We start from the raw sequence: 19,024 nt of genomic DNA on the forward strand, positions 1-19,024 counted from the left end.
GTTAACAGGATGCAGCTAGGGGGGAGTGGCCAAGCCTGCCTCAGAGAGACTGAGCAGAATCAGTTCTGTATTGGGGAGCGAGCTTAAAGGATGCAGACCTCCTCTCCACGCTGACTGGGGTTCAGGAACGCACTCCCACTCCCACTGCCACTGCCATCGGGTTGTTCATGGTATCTACAGAAGAAAGTAGTGGAGCAAGGGGTTATCTGCTCCAGAGCAGGCGCAGGGATCAAACACGACATCTGAGGACTGGGCTTATCCTGCCATTCAACTTAGGCAGCGTGCGTGTACATTGGTGGCAAAGTGTTGGAAAAACACAGCAGCACAGCACATCAATTCAACCCTGCCATACCAGTGAAAAGGGAAGACAGCCAGCATTGGCTAGGAAGAAATATGAGATATGAGACAGAAAACCAGGCACCTGCAAAAATGCAAGATTTGGAACGTGTGGCACAACTAAAATGGCGATTGTATTTGCTAAAATGGCGACAAACAACACAAGAGGAAGAAGAAGGATGTCCCATCTTGTAAGAGTTTAGGCTGAGAGCGTGCCAAACAGAGCCAAACGCCCTGCAGGGGGACAAACTGTAGAAGGCTGCCCTCAGAGGAAAGTTACCCCACCTACTCAGTCGTTGGACCAATGGCCAGTGAGGTACTGTCCCAGAGGGGGAGGAGTAAAGGGGAGTTGGAGCTCTCCTGACCAGAGAAACACCATTCTGGTCAGGAGAGGCAAAGAGAGTGGAGTGTGTGCCACAACGTCTGCCAGAAAGATGGAGTCAGAGACACGCACAGCGCCCCATGGACCCTCAGCAGGAGGAGAAACAGTGGAGGATGCAGGTTTGCATCCTCTCCCCCACAGCGGTGACAGACCGGGATCCTCCTTGCCTGGGCCGGACGTGGCCGCCCAGTCTCACCGGGATCCAGCATTCTCGCCAGTGCCGGAGGCGGGACCCTCAGGTATGGTACCTGACCCTGTACTCATCATCAGACTCACCAGAAAAGCTGCCGGTGTCCGAGGGTACCAGGATCGTAGTCCCGCCCACCGCACTGCCCCGCCAAGCCCCGCAGGGACCTTGCACCAAGGTAGGAGCCTGTCCAGGCCCGGAAGTCATCATCACGGCGGTGACATCCGTCCCGGCCTCCACTATCGTGAGAGGGGCGGGGCTTCCAGCCGCGACCAGCGAGCACCGTGGGGCCAAGATAGCGGAGCCCAGCCGAGACCGGAAGTCACCGGTAATGGCACCTATACACCCGACCACCGCTCGGCCAGGGAGAAAGCAGGGGCCACAGCAAAAGCCATGGGCCAGGTAAGGGGGCTATTCTCCACCCCCACCGGGCACAAGTTCAGGATCCAACCTAACTGCCACTGCCAGGATCGTAAAAGAGGAATCCCCTTCAGCTTCAGTACAGCTCCCCACTATACATGCCACCTGCAGCCCAGTGTCCATCTATTGTGGGGTGGCACCAACCCCAGAAAAGAAGGAGAAAACGGACTGAAACAGTAGGACTCCACCTGTAAGTCACAAAGTTGTGCTGGTTGCGCGCCGTGTTTAAGGGACTGTTCCCCGTCCTGGATAGTGATCAGGTCCTAGACTATGTGTGTGATCTTTCTTCAAAGGCTGGAAAGCCATTAATTACTGTTACAGTAACAGGATTGTGTTGCTGTTTGTTTCCCTGTTAAGGCCGGACAGGCTTCTAGTTGAAAAAGCTGGACAAGCTACAGTTATTTTTCTTATTATTTTTTTCTTATTTGCACCTGTTGTGCCCTTTTCTGTCGGATATGTGGGCACCTCAAGCGAGTTGGGGAGTCCTCACTCTCAACTTATGGACTGTGCCTTACCCTGTCCAGGTACTGTTACTTGAATATGTACTTTATGGACTGTGCCTTAATAGTTTACAAGAAACGGACATTGTTTCTGCCCCTGCTTTAAAGGACTGTCCCTTTTTCCTGTTCCAGGGTCCTTACCCAGAAAGACCGAGGACCCCATGCCTTAAGAGAAATAGGACTGTGTTCTTAAATGGCACAAACCTTCAAAGGGGCTGGTTATGGCAACAAGCTAGAAGGCAGATGTCGAGGATGACATTCAAAAAGGAGGGAAGAGTGTGGCGGGTAGATACCACACATAGTGTTGTGCTTGAAATATCCAGCAACCAGGGGGGTTAACAGGGTGCAGCTAGGGGGGAGTGGCCAGGCCTGCCTCAGAGAGACTGAGTAGAGTCAGTTCTGCCTTGGGGAGCTAGCTTAAAAGATGCAGACCTCCTCACCAGGCTGACTGGGGTTCAGGGACATACTCCCACTGCCACTGCCATCGGGTTGTTCGCGGTATCTACAGAAGAAAGCAGTGGAGCAAGGAGTTATCTGCTGCAGAGCAGGCACAGGGATCAAACACCACGTCTGAGGGCTGGGCTTATCCTGCCATTCAACCCCTCCCCCCCCTCCCGTACCTCACTACACTAAGGAATTGAATATATTGTGTGCCTGAGAGAAGCTGCAGCCTATGGTCGCCCTGAGTAACGCTTCCCCTCAGGATTCCAACTAATTCATGAAACCGGCGGTGTGCGTGTAACATTAGGTTTATTACATCACATAATTAATAACAGACCAGCTGAATCCTTCTAAACTCTAGGTAGAAACAGGAAGCCTCTTTTAAAGAGTGCTTCTTTAAATAAAACCTGTTCACAGTAAAATGATCTTTTTCTGGAGGGAATGACTTTCCAATAGGTTGATTTTCCCAAAAGTACTCAAAGCAAAGGATGACTGTAAGCAAACAGGAATTCTGAGCAGTGGTTCTTTGAAATGATAGAAGCAAATTTGTATGCGATTGAGGTGAATCAAATGAAACATCTTCACAAATTCTCAGAAACCATATTTTTGTATCAATAAAACATCTATCCCAACTGAAAACCTGAAATGTGACTCATCCTCTAAAAGTATCAGTTATATCAACATATAATTTGTGTTATTATCCAGGCAGATGTGGTACAAATGGTCTCAGATTGTGAAGCAGGAGAGAAATTACTTATTCTGCATAGAGGCTCTCATTCCTCAAAATCCACTAGGGTCAAGGCAAGAGAGCAACTGTCAGCTGATTCAGTAGGATTCAGCAAAAGTCCCCAACACACAAGGGTGTTACTAATCCCAACCAATAAAACATACAAGGAAGCAAGATGCCTGGTAAGTAGTGATGAGTGAGTATGTTCTGTTAACCCTTTCGGCGAACATGCTCGGGTGCTCGCCGAGTATCTTCAGGGTGCTTGGTGTTATGTTTTCGTCACACCGTGCTCATGATTTGCAACTGTTTGACAGCTTTAATACATGTGAGGAATGCCTAAGAAACAAGCATTCCTCACAAGTATTAAAGCTGTCAAACAGTCGCAAATCATGCACACAGCGCAACTAAAACATAACACCCGAGCACGCTGAAGATACTCGGGAAACACCCGAGCATGCTCATAAATCTCAAGTAAAGAGCATGCTCGCTCATCACTAGTGGTAAGGAATGCAGCAGCCAGAATCTAAATGAGTTTAATTGTGGATTATGTTATATCTAATTGTAATACCCTTCTAAGCCACCGTGGGCATGGTGTCCAGTAGTTCTCACCTCAGTATGGCACAGTGCCTCAACCTGAATCTTGCTGGGAGATCTAGGGAAATGCAGGAGGGTCTTTCTCTTCTGCCAGGTGTCAACTCAAGAAACCCCTGTCCATGCTCCATACACACTCACAAGAGATGAGATTACAACAGCTCAACAGGGAATAAAAGGTGCAAAAGGCCAAGGGTATAACAAGGAACAGTAAACAAATGTTACCACACAAACACAACAGATATGTGACACTCTGAAAGGTAAAGGATGTGCTTTGCAGCAGATCCAACGTTGGGGCCCAGTTGCCGCAAATGTTGGTTTGCCTTCAGGAACTGTTGGTGCACTTAACTCTATAAGTGCAAAATCCCCCTCCTGGATGATCCTCTTATAAACTCCTTGCATGTGGAACCACATGTCACAACAATAGTCTTTTAGGGTGCTTTCACATTGCATTTAGGCACACACTCGGTGGACCCGTCGGAGCATATGTCTAAACCCCCAGCAAAACGGAATTCAGTTGTATGCGCCGACGGAGCCATAGACTATTATGGTGCAGGCAGAGCGAACATGCGCATTGCCGTGCATTATTTTTGGGTGTGTACGCCTACCGGAGGAGGACACCCAGACGCAGTCTACTATGATTGTTATAAATGAAACTGCTTGAAAGTACAAGTTATATTTAAAACTACTGATATGCATTTTTCAGTCTTAAATTTAAACAGCTTTTTCGTTTCCTTCTTTTACATCTTTATGATGATGGAACAGACATCTTGCAGTTGCGGTGTTCATACAGCACCTGTCCAGCAAGAGACTATTCTGCTTTATTGGTAAGGCTGTGTGCCCACGATGCGTTTTTTAAGCGTTTCCGCAGCGGCAAAAACGCTGCAGAAACGCTTAAAAAATGCATGGTAGAAGGCCTGCCATGTTCCCCAATGATAATCCGCATGTGCTGTGCACATGCTGCGGAAATTTCCGCTGCGGATTATCATTGCGGAAAAAAACGCAGCACTACCAATTATTTTGCGGAAGTGCTGCATTTTCGCCGCCATTGACTTGCATTAGATCGCATGGATTACGCATCACTGTATATGTAGATGCGCATTCCATGCATTCCAATGTGCGGATGGTACCCAGGTGTGGAGGAGAGGAGATTCTCCTCCGGACCTGGGTACCATAGAAAACTGTAAAAAAAAAGAATAAAATAAAAAATAAATGTATACTTACCTTCTGGCGGCCCCCGATGCGCTCCTCCTTGCTTGACGGCAGTTCGCGATGGACTGAAGGACCTGCGCTGACGTCATAGTCATGTGACGGGTCACGCGACGCGGACGTCGGCAGGTCCTTCAGTGTACCGCTGCCGGCAGCCGGGACGGTGAAGCAAGACTGCGGGGGCCATCAGAGGGTAAGTATATATTTATTTTTTTATTTTTTTACATTCTCTCGGGTCACACTATATAAATCCATGCTGTTTGCATGGATTTATATAGTGTGACCAAGTTGACAAGCACTTTCCAAGTGATGCTAAAATCGTTTGGAAAGCGCTTGTCAACCCGCATGCGGAAATGCATGTGAAGAACGCTTCACATCCACATGTCCCTAGCAGGAAAATGTGACGCCCAGCTGCGCTTGGTATCACAGATCCTAGAAGAGTGCATTAATGGAATCCTCCACAAGAGACCCCCATAAACATTCACACATCTCCACCTTCCACCTCAGACCAGCAGAGGGAGCCCGTTAGGGATATAAATAGGGAAGGTGGAGCCAGGCAGTTCAGTTCCTCTGGAGAGTTCAGCAAGTACAGACCTGAATACAGAGTAGAGCTCAGCTTAGTCAAGTCTGTTGAGAGAGTTCCTGCAGTAAAGAAGCCTGAGAGAGGTTAGTCTCCAGTGGAGCACAGCCCAGACTCGGTTGTAGCTCAGGATAGTGAGCTTTAGGTGTGCCGGCGCCATAAGATCGGTGAAGCGTGGCAAACTGCCGTTAGTGTGTATAGCCTAGTGAGGGCCCGAGTAGGCCGAAGGCGAGTGTAGAGTTAGTACATAGGGGGCAGAGGAGCTTAACTAGCTCACCCCGAAGCAGTTACCGGACAGCGGGTCCGAGCTTACCGGGATCTCTATGACCCAGTAAGGCATAACTGGAATCCCTGGAGAACTACAGGTCCCAGGATCGCTAAAGTGCTGATACGTAACACAGCCGGGAAACACATAGGCCCCGCAAGCTGAGGAGCGTGTATTCCAAGAAAAGGCCCTACCACAAGGTCAGCCAGTGCAGGACAGAGACAAAGTTAGGCCTAGCTCCAGGCAGGTCAGAAACTTACTACGCAGAGGCAAGACACAGGAGGCCCTACACCCGCTCATTGGGGAGGATCCTGACATGCACCCTTCACCCTACAGTGCTCCGGGATGTGCCTGAATTTCCACCAGTAAAAGGTACTGAAGTGACTATCGTGTCCGTCCCTGTTCTTGCTCTGACCCGGCTGGGTCTCGCCTGCCCTGCATCCCCCTCTCCGAACGCTGTCCTGAGGCCTAGCTCCTCCTGTGGGGAGCTATACCATCGAGCTGCCTTATCACCGGCCTCAGTGGACTGCCGCAGCGCTGGTGATTCTCACCAGAAACCACAGGTGGCGTCACGAACTTTCATAAAATTAACAAACAATCCCTTTTTAAAAGCTGACCCCAGAGTATGGGCCCGGGAGCCGACCACCATGACATCCCCAAGGTCAGGCAAAAGGCCCGGGTACCGAGTCGTCCCTAACACCCTGGGCGAGTCAAAAACGCATGTACAATCCGCATGCATTTTTTTCTGCCAGGGGAGATGCAGAAACGCTCAGGAAAAATCCTGAGCATTTCTGCATCGTGGGCACATAGCCTAAGGGTGATTCCTTGTGGCCTTATGAATCTGGAGTGTGTGTGAGAATTTTTGCTCATGCCAGAAGAGCATTTGTAAGGTCAGACACTGATGTTGGAGGAGAGGCCGGGCTCACAATCTTTGGTCTAGTTCATCCCAAATGTGTTCGATTTGATTGATGTCAGGGTTCTGTATAGCCAGTCATGTTATTCCACACCAACTCACCCAACATTGTTGTGCTTTGTGCATTAGGGAACAATCACGGTGCAAAAGTTGGAAGTATACAATTGTTCAAAATGTCTAGTTTAGTTGAAGCATTAAGATTTCCTTTCAATGGCACTAAGTGGTCTAGACTAAACCCAGAAAAAACCTCATCACATTATCCCTCCTCCACTAAACTCGAAAGATGGCACAATGCAGTCAGGCAGATAACATGCTCTTGTAGTTGTTAAACCCAGACTGTTCATCAAATAAAGTCCATCACTCAATAGAACACATTTGCACTGTACCAGAGTCCAGTGGTAGAGGCTTTACACCACTCCATTGAATGCTTGGCATTGTGCTTGATGATGTAAGGCTTGCATGAAACCCATACCATGAAGCTCCCAGTGCACAGTTTATGTACTGATGTTACACGAACTGTTGTACGGAGGTTTGGACTCCACGGTGGACTCCACAGTTATGGACCTAGCTGAGCGTTGGCGTCTTTTTTGCCCTCTGCTCCCCAGCACATGGTAACCCCGCTCTGTAACTTTACCTGGTCTCCACTTCATGGCTGAGTTGCTGTGGTTCCTAAATGCTTCCACTTTTCAATGGTACTACGCACAGATCATTGTGGACTATTAAGGAGGGAAAAGAAATGTCATGAACTAACTTGTTACACCAGTGACTCCTATTCCAGTACTGCGCTGAGATGAGTGAGCTCTTTAGAATGACCCATTTTGTCACATGTTAGTAAAATCAGATTGAATGTCGAAAGGCTGAATTTTATACAATTAAGGCAATGGAACTGAATGAGAATCCAAATTGAGAGGTGCATCCTAATACAGTGTGTCCATATGGTGTATCTTTTCTGCCTTATATAAGGGAGCAGTAGCATAGTAGGTGGGTCCATGCAATGGTTTGCTGCAGAGTGATACGCTGTGTGTCTATATGTGTTGTATTCCGAATATTAAATGTAGCCAAAAAGTAATTGCTTCAGTCTATCATCTTGCACCCTTCTTAAAATAGCTGACACAGAGAAACCTATTACAAGCAGGAGGAGGCAGGAAAGACAGGCTAAAACTATTTAAGATAAGATACACTGAAACTCTGCAGTATAAGTCAGGGGACAGCAGGTATATATTGCTATTCTAATTGATATTACTACAAATGTAGTATGATGAGACTCTGCCACCTCTGAAAAGCCAGAGGCATCATGGGAAATGTAGTCTGCGTTAGAAGACCCATATCAGAAAGAGTGTAAGAATCCACATGGCAGACAACCCAGAAATGGCACATGAACTAAAACAGGTATATAGAAATCACACACAAAAAATTGCCATTATTCTTTAATAATAACATATTCTGCACTATATAGCCAAAACAAAATATTGCTATATTGCTTTAAATATTCAGGAGTTTCTTTTCTTGAAGCAACTATTATAAACCAGATTGCTATAAAATGAAACTGCACGAAAGTGCAAGTTCTATTAAATACTACTGAGATGTATTTTTCAGTCTTAAATTTAGATAGCTTTTTTGCTTCCTTCTTTTACATCTTTATGATGAGCTTTTATTATATACAGATAATTATTGTCCCCGTAACATATGTTTCTACTGAAAATGAAGTGCTCAATTATCATTTTGCTTTTATAGCTTGAATATATTATGCACACAATGTTTACCATGATAATTAGGAATTCCTAGATTTCTTTACTTGTACTTAAATGCCTTACTTCTCTGAAATTATTTTTAAACTATATACAATAATGAAGTGCTAAGGTATTATTTAGCATTCATGACACTTTTTTTAAGGATATAAACTGTAGAAAAGCTTTCCATCTACTGAACAAATTAAGTAAGTAGATTTTCTTCAGTATTTTATGAGCACATTTTAGTAAATATATGAACCAGAATATAACAAATTTTATTTGTATTTTTTTATTTTTTTTAGGTAATTTTCCTTTATTTTGTCTTATGGTATTAGTTACCATTTTTGGAGCGCCAAATTCTTTAAATTGGTGCACACAATTCATGAATTTGGTGCAAAGTATAAAAAAAAATTCTGTCTTGAATAGGGATGAGCGGATGCGTGGATGTTCGTGTTCGTCAGGTTCGATAAAACTTTAGTCCAAAGTTCGCTTCTGTTGCCAGAACTCTACCCGAACTTGAACCCAAACCCCATAGAAGTCAATGGGTGCCTGAAATTTGATGCTGTAAAGTGGTTGTAGTAAGGGCTAGGGGCTGCCACAGGAAGCAGAGTACCCCCACAGAATCTCCCTCTCTCTCTCTGCATCCGAACACTAAAGCGGAATTCCGGGAGTAGTCCGTGTTCAGAATTCAGCACCAGATCAGTACGAACCCCGAACTTTACAGTTTGGATTCACTCATCCCTAGTCTTGAATTATTTTTGCAACTCTTTGGCGCCAAAGGTCACACATTGCACAAAATGAAGCAAAAATTGAGTCAAAATATTGACATACTCAGAAATACATAAGGGGGAACCTAGAGTGGAGTTGCGCCAAATTTTGCAACTTTTTAAAAAGTTGTAATTGATGGATCAGGCCAAAGCATCTGGAATTACTAATCTAGAAGCGGAAAACAAAAAAAACATACAGGCGATCACATATAAAATAGACTTCTAAAAAGGCATAAGTGGAATAGTAGATTGGGTGAAAACAAAAAAAAGGCCCAAAACTAGACAAATAATGGGCAAGGACAATGATGAATCGAGGCCTATGTCTTTTAGACACTTTTAGTGCTTTGTCTGACAAGTGGGCATGGCTTCACTGAAAATGGACGTGGATTACTGTGAGGCTTAATGTGTGACATTGTGTGCCAAACTTCTTGGATAAATTTCTGGCACAAAATATGACAAATATTAGGTGGCATAAACTTAGTCTAAAGATTCACCAAACTTATCAGGCAGCATGAAATACTATGATAAAAATCAGGCACATTTTAAGACCGTCCAGTCTAATTCTGCATTGCCGGACAATTACACAGTATTGATAAATATGCCCCAGCGCGTTTTACATTGGCAGCCTCATATTAACAACATTTTATTGAAAAAGTATCAAATAATATTGTCAGTTTTCTTGTCAAATGTTTGTTATTTTGAATAGGTGTGCATTAATGAGTTTTCCCTATAGTCTACTTGCAACCTCTAGTGTTCAATATCTAGAATTACAATTGAAGGTACTGGTGACAAAAAAGAGGTCATGAATTAGATATTTAAAGGCTATGTACATCTTTTGCACAGAATTTTTGTTTGTTTGTTTTTATCTGCTCCTTTCTAACTAGACTTCATTAAAAATCCTCGACCATTTTGCAGCTGCAGAGTGTCTTTAAGCTCTTTATCTAGCTCAGTGATTTAGCAAAAATGTTTCAAATCAATCAGAGCTCTTGATCCTATTTCTGAAGGCTCTCTGATCCAGCTCACTACTCTGAGTGTCGGTGAAAACAAGAGAGAAGAGGTTATATACAGCCCCGCAGTGGAGAGGGGAGAAAGTATCTCAGGGAGCATAGAGAATACGGGAATACAAGCTATAGATAAATAAGAAACCCCATGGAGAGGATCATTGGGGCTGTGCTAACGTAAGGACACCAGCTTCATGAATGCACACAGACCTAATATCCAACCTATATTACTGGGAGAGACACTCTCACAAAAGAAAAACCTGAAACTTGGATCAAACTGTATATCAGGGGGTCTAAAGATGGAATGAAGATTGCAGTTTGAAATTTAATGCAATTATATTAACTAAAGGAAATTATTCACATGTAAAATATTTTTTTTCCATGTCACAGGTTCCCATAGCCTTTAAATCTTTTCACTCCTGGACGATTTTCCATTTTTTCCTCCCCTTTTTCCAAGAACTATAACTCTTTTATTTTTCCATCAATATATCCATATGATGGATTGTTTTTTGCGGGACAAGTTGTAATTTTTAATGACACCCTTCATTTTATCATATGAGGTATTGGAAAACAAGAAAAAAAAAATTCAAGTGTGTTGAAATTGCATAAAAAGTGCAATTTCACAATTGTTTTTTGAGTTTTTTATTTACCATGTTCACTATATGGTAGAACTGACCTGCCAATATGATTCTCCAGATACGAAACAGGTATAGTTGTTTTTTTTCATTGAAGTAGAGAAGAAAAATTTGGAAATTCACAAAAAAAAAAATTCTTGTGCCATCATTTTCCGAGACCCGCAACACTTTAAATTTTTGAGATATGGGGCTGTGTGATGGTTTATTTTTTGCACCCTGAGCTGACGTTTTTACAGATATCTTTTTGGGTTAGATTAGTTTTGATCGCCTGTTATTTCATTTTATTGTAATGTTGCAGCAGCCAAAAATACATAATTCTGGCGTTTCAATTTTTATCTCTCATTACGCTGTTTACCGATCGGATTAATTTGTTATAGTTTGATAGATCAGACTTTTACGACAGCAGCGATACCAAATATGTGTATTTTATATATTTTTTAATTGTTTTATTTTTAATGGTGCAAAAGGGGGTGATTTGAACTTTTGTAGGGGTTTTTTTCAGATTTTTAAAAACATTTTTTTCACTTTTTACTGTATTTAATAGTCCCATAAGGGGACTTGAAGCTGCGATTGTCTGATCGCTTGTGTTATAACTAGCAATGCATCAGCACTGCTTTGTATAGGAGAAATCACAATCTCCTATAAACGCCAGCTATAGGCCGGTTTCCACACGAGGATCATCATGACAAGCCTGGAAGGCTTCAGAAGACCCCTGGCTGTGATAGCAACCAATCGGCGCCCCGCGATGACATCACGGGCGAGTCGATGGGTGCGTGTAATGACGAGCCAACCTGCCGGCATGTGTCGGAGATTGACAGCAGGATTTAACAGCCATGGGCACATGATAGCTGATTAAATCAGTCATCATCTGCTGGGGAAGACAAGCCCAAATTCAGGGAGCCGGCATATGACGCATCAGTACATCATATGTCAGTAAAGGGTTAAAGTGATTTTGTCACCAAATTATTTATAGGATGATCGTAATGCTCTGCCCTCGTGAGACCCAGCGCCTGTGAACTGAGGTAATCTTACTGACGTCACCTCTGTTCACGGCGGCCGGGTCTCGCGGAGTGCAGCAAGGGGTGACTCTGTAACTTGGGTAACTTGTAACCTGTATTCCATTCTTTACAACTGTTCTTATACATGGTCAGCCCCATCTTGTAGGTGGGAAACGTCTCTATTATATTTGGTTAGCACACTCCTGCCTGATTTTTTGGTCATATATATGAGGAAGATATGGTACAATCCAAATGATATATGTTGACAAACTGTATATACATTTTTCATAATTCTTTTTCCCCGTACATTTTGACCTATGGTCCTTTTTTGAGACTTTGGTGTATCTAATGTTGTGGCATCCCACTCTTAATTGCTGATGATCGGACACTAAACCCTAACACCATTTGCTTACAGCGCCAACTGATAACATCAACCCCAAAACTATTACCCTGATTGCCAACGCACCAGAGCAATCAAGAAAAGCTGAGGCTAAGCACCAGAATTAGTGCATCTAATGGATGCACCATTTCTGGGATGGCTGAGGGCTGGTCTTATTAGGCTGGGAAGGGGCCAATATCCATGCACCTTCCAAGCCTATTAATATCAGCCCCCAGCTGTCTTCTTTGCCTTAGCTGGTATTTAAAAATAGAGGGGACACCGAATCAATTTTTTTAGCGTCCCCCCATTGTTAATAACCAGCAAAGGCAAAGCAGAAAGTTGGGGGCTGATATTAATAGTCTGGGAAGGTCCATGAATATTCGCCTCTTTCCCAGCATAAGACCAGCTCACAGTAGTCTGCTTCCCTTGGCTAGTTATTAAAAATAGGGCGGACCGCACGTTGTTTTTGAAAAATTATTTATTTATTTTACGCTGTCAGGCCGGGTCATGTGGTGCGCTGGCCAATCACAGTTTTGCCATTACTTGGCATGGCTGTGATGGGGCCGGAAATGCCCACAGCCCTAAAGCTTATTGATTGGTTGCGCTGCTGCCTTCCAACAAGCTTTATTAGGCTGCCGAACCTGAACAGTAACACGGACGTACATTAAGAAGTCCGTGTTTGGGGTTCAGCACTAGACACTAGTACAAGAACTAGTACTAGTTCCGGTACAAACCCCAAACTTTAGAGTTCGGGTTCGCTCATCCCTATTCAGGACAAAGCTGAATTATAGATTCTTAGGCAAGTCATATTTTATTTTATTTTAATTCTTTATAATGCTTTAGTTTGTTATAATAAATGCTCTTTGTTTCTAAAATGCTTCTAAGCCTTGGCTGTGAACATGCAGATAACTGGAGAGCGGCCACCACATATCATGGAGAGGGGCACAAAGTCCATAAACATTATAGACTGCATCATATGTACTCCTGGAAATCCGAGTCTAATGAACAGAAAGGATATTTCCAATATACCCAACATCTAGATATGTTTTAGTTCTTAGTTTAGATATTAAAGTGATTGTCAGTGCAGTAATTATTTGGTAAATGAGTTAAAAAAACAATGAAGCAATATTCCCTTTACTGATCACCCAATGCTCCTGTTCCAGCAGTGTTAAGTCCCCAATAGTTTCTATTTCCTGCTGCAACAATGATATCCTGTCACTTGTTTTTTACCATACCTCATGTGTAATCATACCTCGCCTGGATCCAGCGCCGGGTGCTGTGTCCTCCTCCTCCTGCCTCCAGGTTCCTCTTCTCAACTGTTCATTGGGTTGCCGTGACAACTTGACTTCTATGACATCAATTTCTTAGGCCACATAGCCCAGCTCAGGTGGCCTGAGTATTCAAGGAATTGGCATCCATGCAACTACCATAGACTTCTGCCGAGATCTGCCATTTAACTGTGCCAGCTCTGCAATATTGGACTCAGCTACATAATTAGTTCTCCTGTATCACTGAATCAACACGTCTTTATTGCTGTGCCAGCTCTGCAATATTAAACCTGTTCTCCTACATCATTGAGTCAACTCTGCCATAATACTGTGCCATATTGAGACCTCCGGTGCAACTCTTTTCAGCTATTCTGGTTCCTCATTGCGAAGATAGTTCTGCTGCATCGTTGCGCCACTCCAGCCTTGGAATTTTCATTGCAGATACCACACTGCTATGCTTGTTGCAATTGCTCCAAACTTGTCTCATCAGTTGCCGTTGTTTCAGTTCTGATACATCTGAATCAAGTGTTCCAAATATATCACCCTGCTGCACCAACACTACTTGTCCGTGCTACTTAACAACTGCTTTGATGATCCACCTCACCAGGTGAGATATAACACAGTATTCATCAATTTTACTATTTTACTCTTCAGGACTTATCAAAACCAACTACTGATAACATGATAACTAGGGGTCTCTGGTGGTAGATAGGTGGAATAGCAAAGGCATGGTAATAAATATCATTTATACTGCTCCATACAGAATATTGGACACCATATAATGCTCCATGCAGAATACTGGCCCCCATATAATGCTCCATGCAGAATACTGGCCCCCATATAATGCTCCATACGGTATACTGGCCCCATATAATGCTCCATACAGTATACTGGCCCCCATATAATGCTCCATGCAGAATATTGGCCCCCATATAATGCTCCATGCAGAATACTGGCCCCCATATAATGTTCCATGCAGAATACTGGCCCCCATATAATGCTCCATACAGAATACTGGCCCCCATATAATGCTCCATGCAGAATATTGGTCCCCATATAATGCTCCATGCAGAATACAGGCCCCCATATAATACTCCGTGCAGAATACTGGTCCCCATATAATGCTCCATGCAGAATACTGGCCCCCATATAATGCTCCATGCAGAATACTGGCCCCCATATAATGCTCCATACAGAATACTGGCCCCCATATAATGCTCCATGCAGAATATTGGCCCCGATATAATGCTCCATACAGTATACTGGCCCCCATATAATGCTCCATGCTGTATGGGCCTATAAAATACTCCATTCTGTATGGGCCCCATATAAATGCTCCATGCTGTATGGGCCCCATATAATGCTCCCTATATAATGCTCCATGCCTCCATGCATTAAAAATAAATAAATAAAAAATACTCACCTCTCCTCGCTGCTGCTGATCAGCTTCAGACTCACTCCTCAGCGTCGCCGTCTTCCCGCTCTCTGTGCTGTGACTGCTCAGCAGAGGGCGCGCTGGAAAGACGTCATTGCGCCCTCTGACCTGAGACTTCACAGTCAGGAGACACGGAAGAGACAGGACCTGTGGAGGAATGGGGTGAGGTAAGTATTGTGCTGGAGCCCTGAGCAAGAGGGGGGCCCATTTGCAGGCGCTAGGCTCGGACTTCCCGGATCACGGGCCCCATAGCACGCCGCTGTCTCAGACGGCGAGTGGGCCCCCCCTGCCTGCTCAGGGCCACGGCACTTGCCCGGGTACGCCAGGTGCTGACGCCGGCCCTGTCGACAACCCCTTTAACAAGCATTTGTAAGCTTGAAGTCAGGAGCTATACTACTTATGTTCTTATGTCTTTGTGGAACCCTGCTGTTCACAGGTACCACAGGACCCAAAAGGGTGCATAGATGGACTTCTCCACAAGAGGCCCTCGTTGCAAACAAACACTTCCACCTTTCCACCTCATACCACCAGAGGGAGCCCATTAGGAATAGATATATATGGAGGGTGGAGCCAGGCAGTCAGAGTTCAGTTTAGTCTGAGGAGAGTGTGCTGCAACTGAGAGCAGTGAAGACGCAGCACGTCTGCTGCTGCTGTATTGAGGGCCCCGAGTGTGGCTGGAGGCAAAGAGGAGAGGAGAGAGGAGTTGAGGGGGCAGAGGAGCATCATAGGCTCACCCCAAGACATGAAACGGACACCGGGTCCGCGCCTACAGGGTCCTTCATACCCAGTAGGGATCACCGGCATACCAGGAGGACTACAAGTCCCTGGTTGACCTGAAGCTAAACCCTTGACAGGACTAGGAACCATGAAGGCCCCGGCATCCAGGGATAGTGGTTGCCAGAAAAAGGTCCTACTGCCAAGTGACATGTGAAGGAACAGCAGGACACAGAAGCTAGGCCCAGTTTCAGGCTTGCCAGGAGCTTAGAGAGAGGGAGACATGGACCAGGAGGCCTTATACCCGCTCACTGGGAAGAAGTCCTGAAGTGCACCCTTCCTACTGAGTACCCTGGACCGTACCTGACATCCGCACCAGTAAAGGTACTGAAGTGACTGCCCTGTTTCTGTCAGTTACTCCTGCTGCGCCATCTCTCCTGCACCACAAGCCCCTGCATCACCACCATCTGCACCTAAACTGCCCCGGGGGCCCGCTCCACCTGTGGGGAGCAAGAACATCTCAGCTGCCATCCCATCACCCCCCGGAGGTCTGCAGCAGCGCCGGTAACCATTACCGGAAACCACAGGTGGAGTCACGAGACAAACTGTACACCAAAAAAACCCTTTTAAAAGAGAGACCCAGAGTAAGGGCCCGGGAGCCGACTGCCGTGACCTCCTAAACAAGGTAAAAGGCCCGGATACCGAGTCCCCTATATTCCCCCTGGGTGACACATCTTCTCATGTTGTAATGGCAACACTTCGTGCACTTGCTGTTATTTTGTTCAGTTTTGTAATAGGGACACTGCAGGATTCTAAGCTAACAGCCACACATCTCACAGATCATAATCATTTGCAAAGAATTTGGGTTTCTGTGAAGCTTCACCTCAGGAGTTACATACAGTGTATTAGGAATCTGCATTTTGAGTAATTCTATTACAGCCCCCTTCTAAGCAGAAATTATCTGCCTGGGAGAAAAACTCTCCCCCATTTAGATCCCTACAGACATCATCAAAATAATAGAATGACTATTTAAAGGGAATTGTTCAGCAAGATTAAAACCTCCGTAACCATTTATATGCTCATGTATGTAATTGAATGATAAATGCATTGATACCTTTCTAATTGCTGCCTGTCGCATTATTCTGGAGAAATCCACGATTTTATACATATGTAAATATAGTGTTAGATGCTTTATCCTGCCCAGGGCACGTAGCGAAAGTCTGCCTCCTCCAATCAATTATATCATTAGCCCCTTCCTCACTGCTTTGATTGATAGCTTGCTATCTCTCTGATGTCAGGAAATCTTGAACCTACTCACAAATGCCATGGTCCCCGCACCTGGGCTATAAGGTGCTCTTCTGAAGGCACTGGCCTCAGCGTGCTACTGCTCATGCAGCGACCATTGACACTGTGCACCAGGAAGAAGACCGGAAGGGATTTCCTTCACCAAACAGGTGAAAATTAAACACATTCATTAACTGAAGTAAAAAAAAGCTGTATAGGAGGATTAAAACTGGGTGAGGAACAGCCAAACTCTGCTATAAAGGTGAGGCTGTGGAAGACAGGTCGTACAAAGTGGCAAGACGAAGCACTGTAACAAGACATAAGGTAGTTATACTGCATCATAAAGGTCTTTCCCAGGCAAGATTTAAAAGTTGACTGGGGTTACAAAATGTGCTGTTCTAGCTCTTTTGAAGATGCACCAGGAAATGTGCCATGCTGAGGATCGTAGAAGCAGTGGTCGACCAAAGAAACTTAGTGCAGTAGGTGAAAGACATAACATGCTTACTTCCCTTTGATATCGGAAGATGTCCAGCAGTGCCATCAGCAGAACTGTCAGTAATCAGTGGGACCTAGCTAATGTTAGGAGACGTCTGTCCAGAAGTGGCTCTCATGGATAAATTGCAGCCAATAAACATACCTTAAACATAGGTTGTATGTTTATACTCAAAAACATAGGAACTGGGGTGCTGAGAGATAGACTCTGACCTCTATCCCTACTCTGTAAAACAAACACAAAATGGTGCTGGTTGTCCAGCCCCCATCTTTTATCCAGGCTTATAGTCCCCCATGATTGGGTGCAGTATACTTTTTTATATAATAGCTACAAGGCATTATGGGGAAGCCCACCTTGCTGCGCTGCATCTGTCGTCATTAGTTACTCTTTAAGAGTGTGTGAAATTACACTGGGGATTTTTTATGGCTCTTACAAAATCATATATAGTAGGGGTATACTAGGTACGTCTAACAAAACAATTTTACCCCTTGAAAGTTAACTGTTATTAATGTACTTAAAATCTAATTCCCAAAAATAAACTACATAAACACGTGAAGTGTAAACATTTTTTTACACTAATATTGACAAATATAAAGATTATTTTATCTGCAGTTTTCTTAGAAACAGAAATACTAATACTGTAATTCCACTTTCTATCCACAAGGTGTCAGATATTGCACAACATAAGAATTTTTAACGCCTGCACTAGTTAGTTAGACACAAGGATGGAAATGATTTAAGTAAAAGACTGAATTTTGTTATTTACATGTAACAAAAAAAAAAGCTTAACAGTATTTCTTAGTCTATACATTTTTTTTACTCTTGTAGTGATAAATGTGAAATAGAAATCCACTTTTATAATAGTAGGAAGCGGGGGCCAAAGTATGGGTGACAGTCCAGTTGCTGGGTCTAGAAAAAACGGAGGAGGGGGAAATTAATATAGGGAAGGTAACTGATGTAATAGCTGAATAGAGATGAATGGTAGTTACCTAAGGTACTAGGTTTGGTGTAAGTACTCAAGTGGCGGGAGGCCTTGTGAAGACACTGTGAAAGGTATAAACAAGAAAAATCAGTATAATGCTAGCAAACAAATAAGTGGAATGTAAATGGTAGTTACCAGTAAAGATGGATGTGAGCCTTGTTAGGTAGGATGAAGAGTGAGCCCACTAATAGATGTTAAAAGGTTCTTTGGAGACCTGTGTAGATGGGAGAATACAAGGTGAAAATAGGGATGAGGTTGATTGTTGATTCTAAATGATGGAGTAAATGATGGAGTAATAACCTCTACCTCCATCATTTAGAATCAACAATCAACCTCATCCCTATTTTCACCTTGTATTCTCCCATCTACACAGGTCTCCAAAGAACCTTTTAACATCTATTAGTGGGCTCACTCTTCATCCTACCTAACAAGGCTCACATCCATCTTTACTGGTAACTACCATTTACACTCCACTTATTTGTTTGCTAGCATTATACTGATTTTTCTTGTTTATACATTTCACAGTGTCTTCACAAGGCCTCCCGCCACTTGAGTACTTATACCAAACCTAGTACCTTAGGTAACTACCATTCATCTCTATTCAGCTATTACATCAGTTACCTTCCCTATATTAATTTCCCCCTCCTCCGTTTTTTCTAGACCCAGCAACTGGACTGTCACCCATACTTTGGCCCCCGCTTCCTACTATTATACAAGCGGACTCTTACGAACTGCTAACCAGCTGACTAACCAGGGTCTGACAAGGACTTCACTTGCACCTTTTATT

The sequence above is a fragment of the Phyllobates terribilis genome, unplaced genomic scaffold (genome assembly GCF_046119375.1).
Source record: "Phyllobates terribilis strain yellow unplaced genomic scaffold, ASM4611937v1 Scaffold_7__3_contigs__length_470593459, whole genome shotgun sequence".
Classification (NCBI taxonomy): Eukaryota; Metazoa; Chordata; class Amphibia; order Anura; family Dendrobatidae; genus Phyllobates; species Phyllobates terribilis.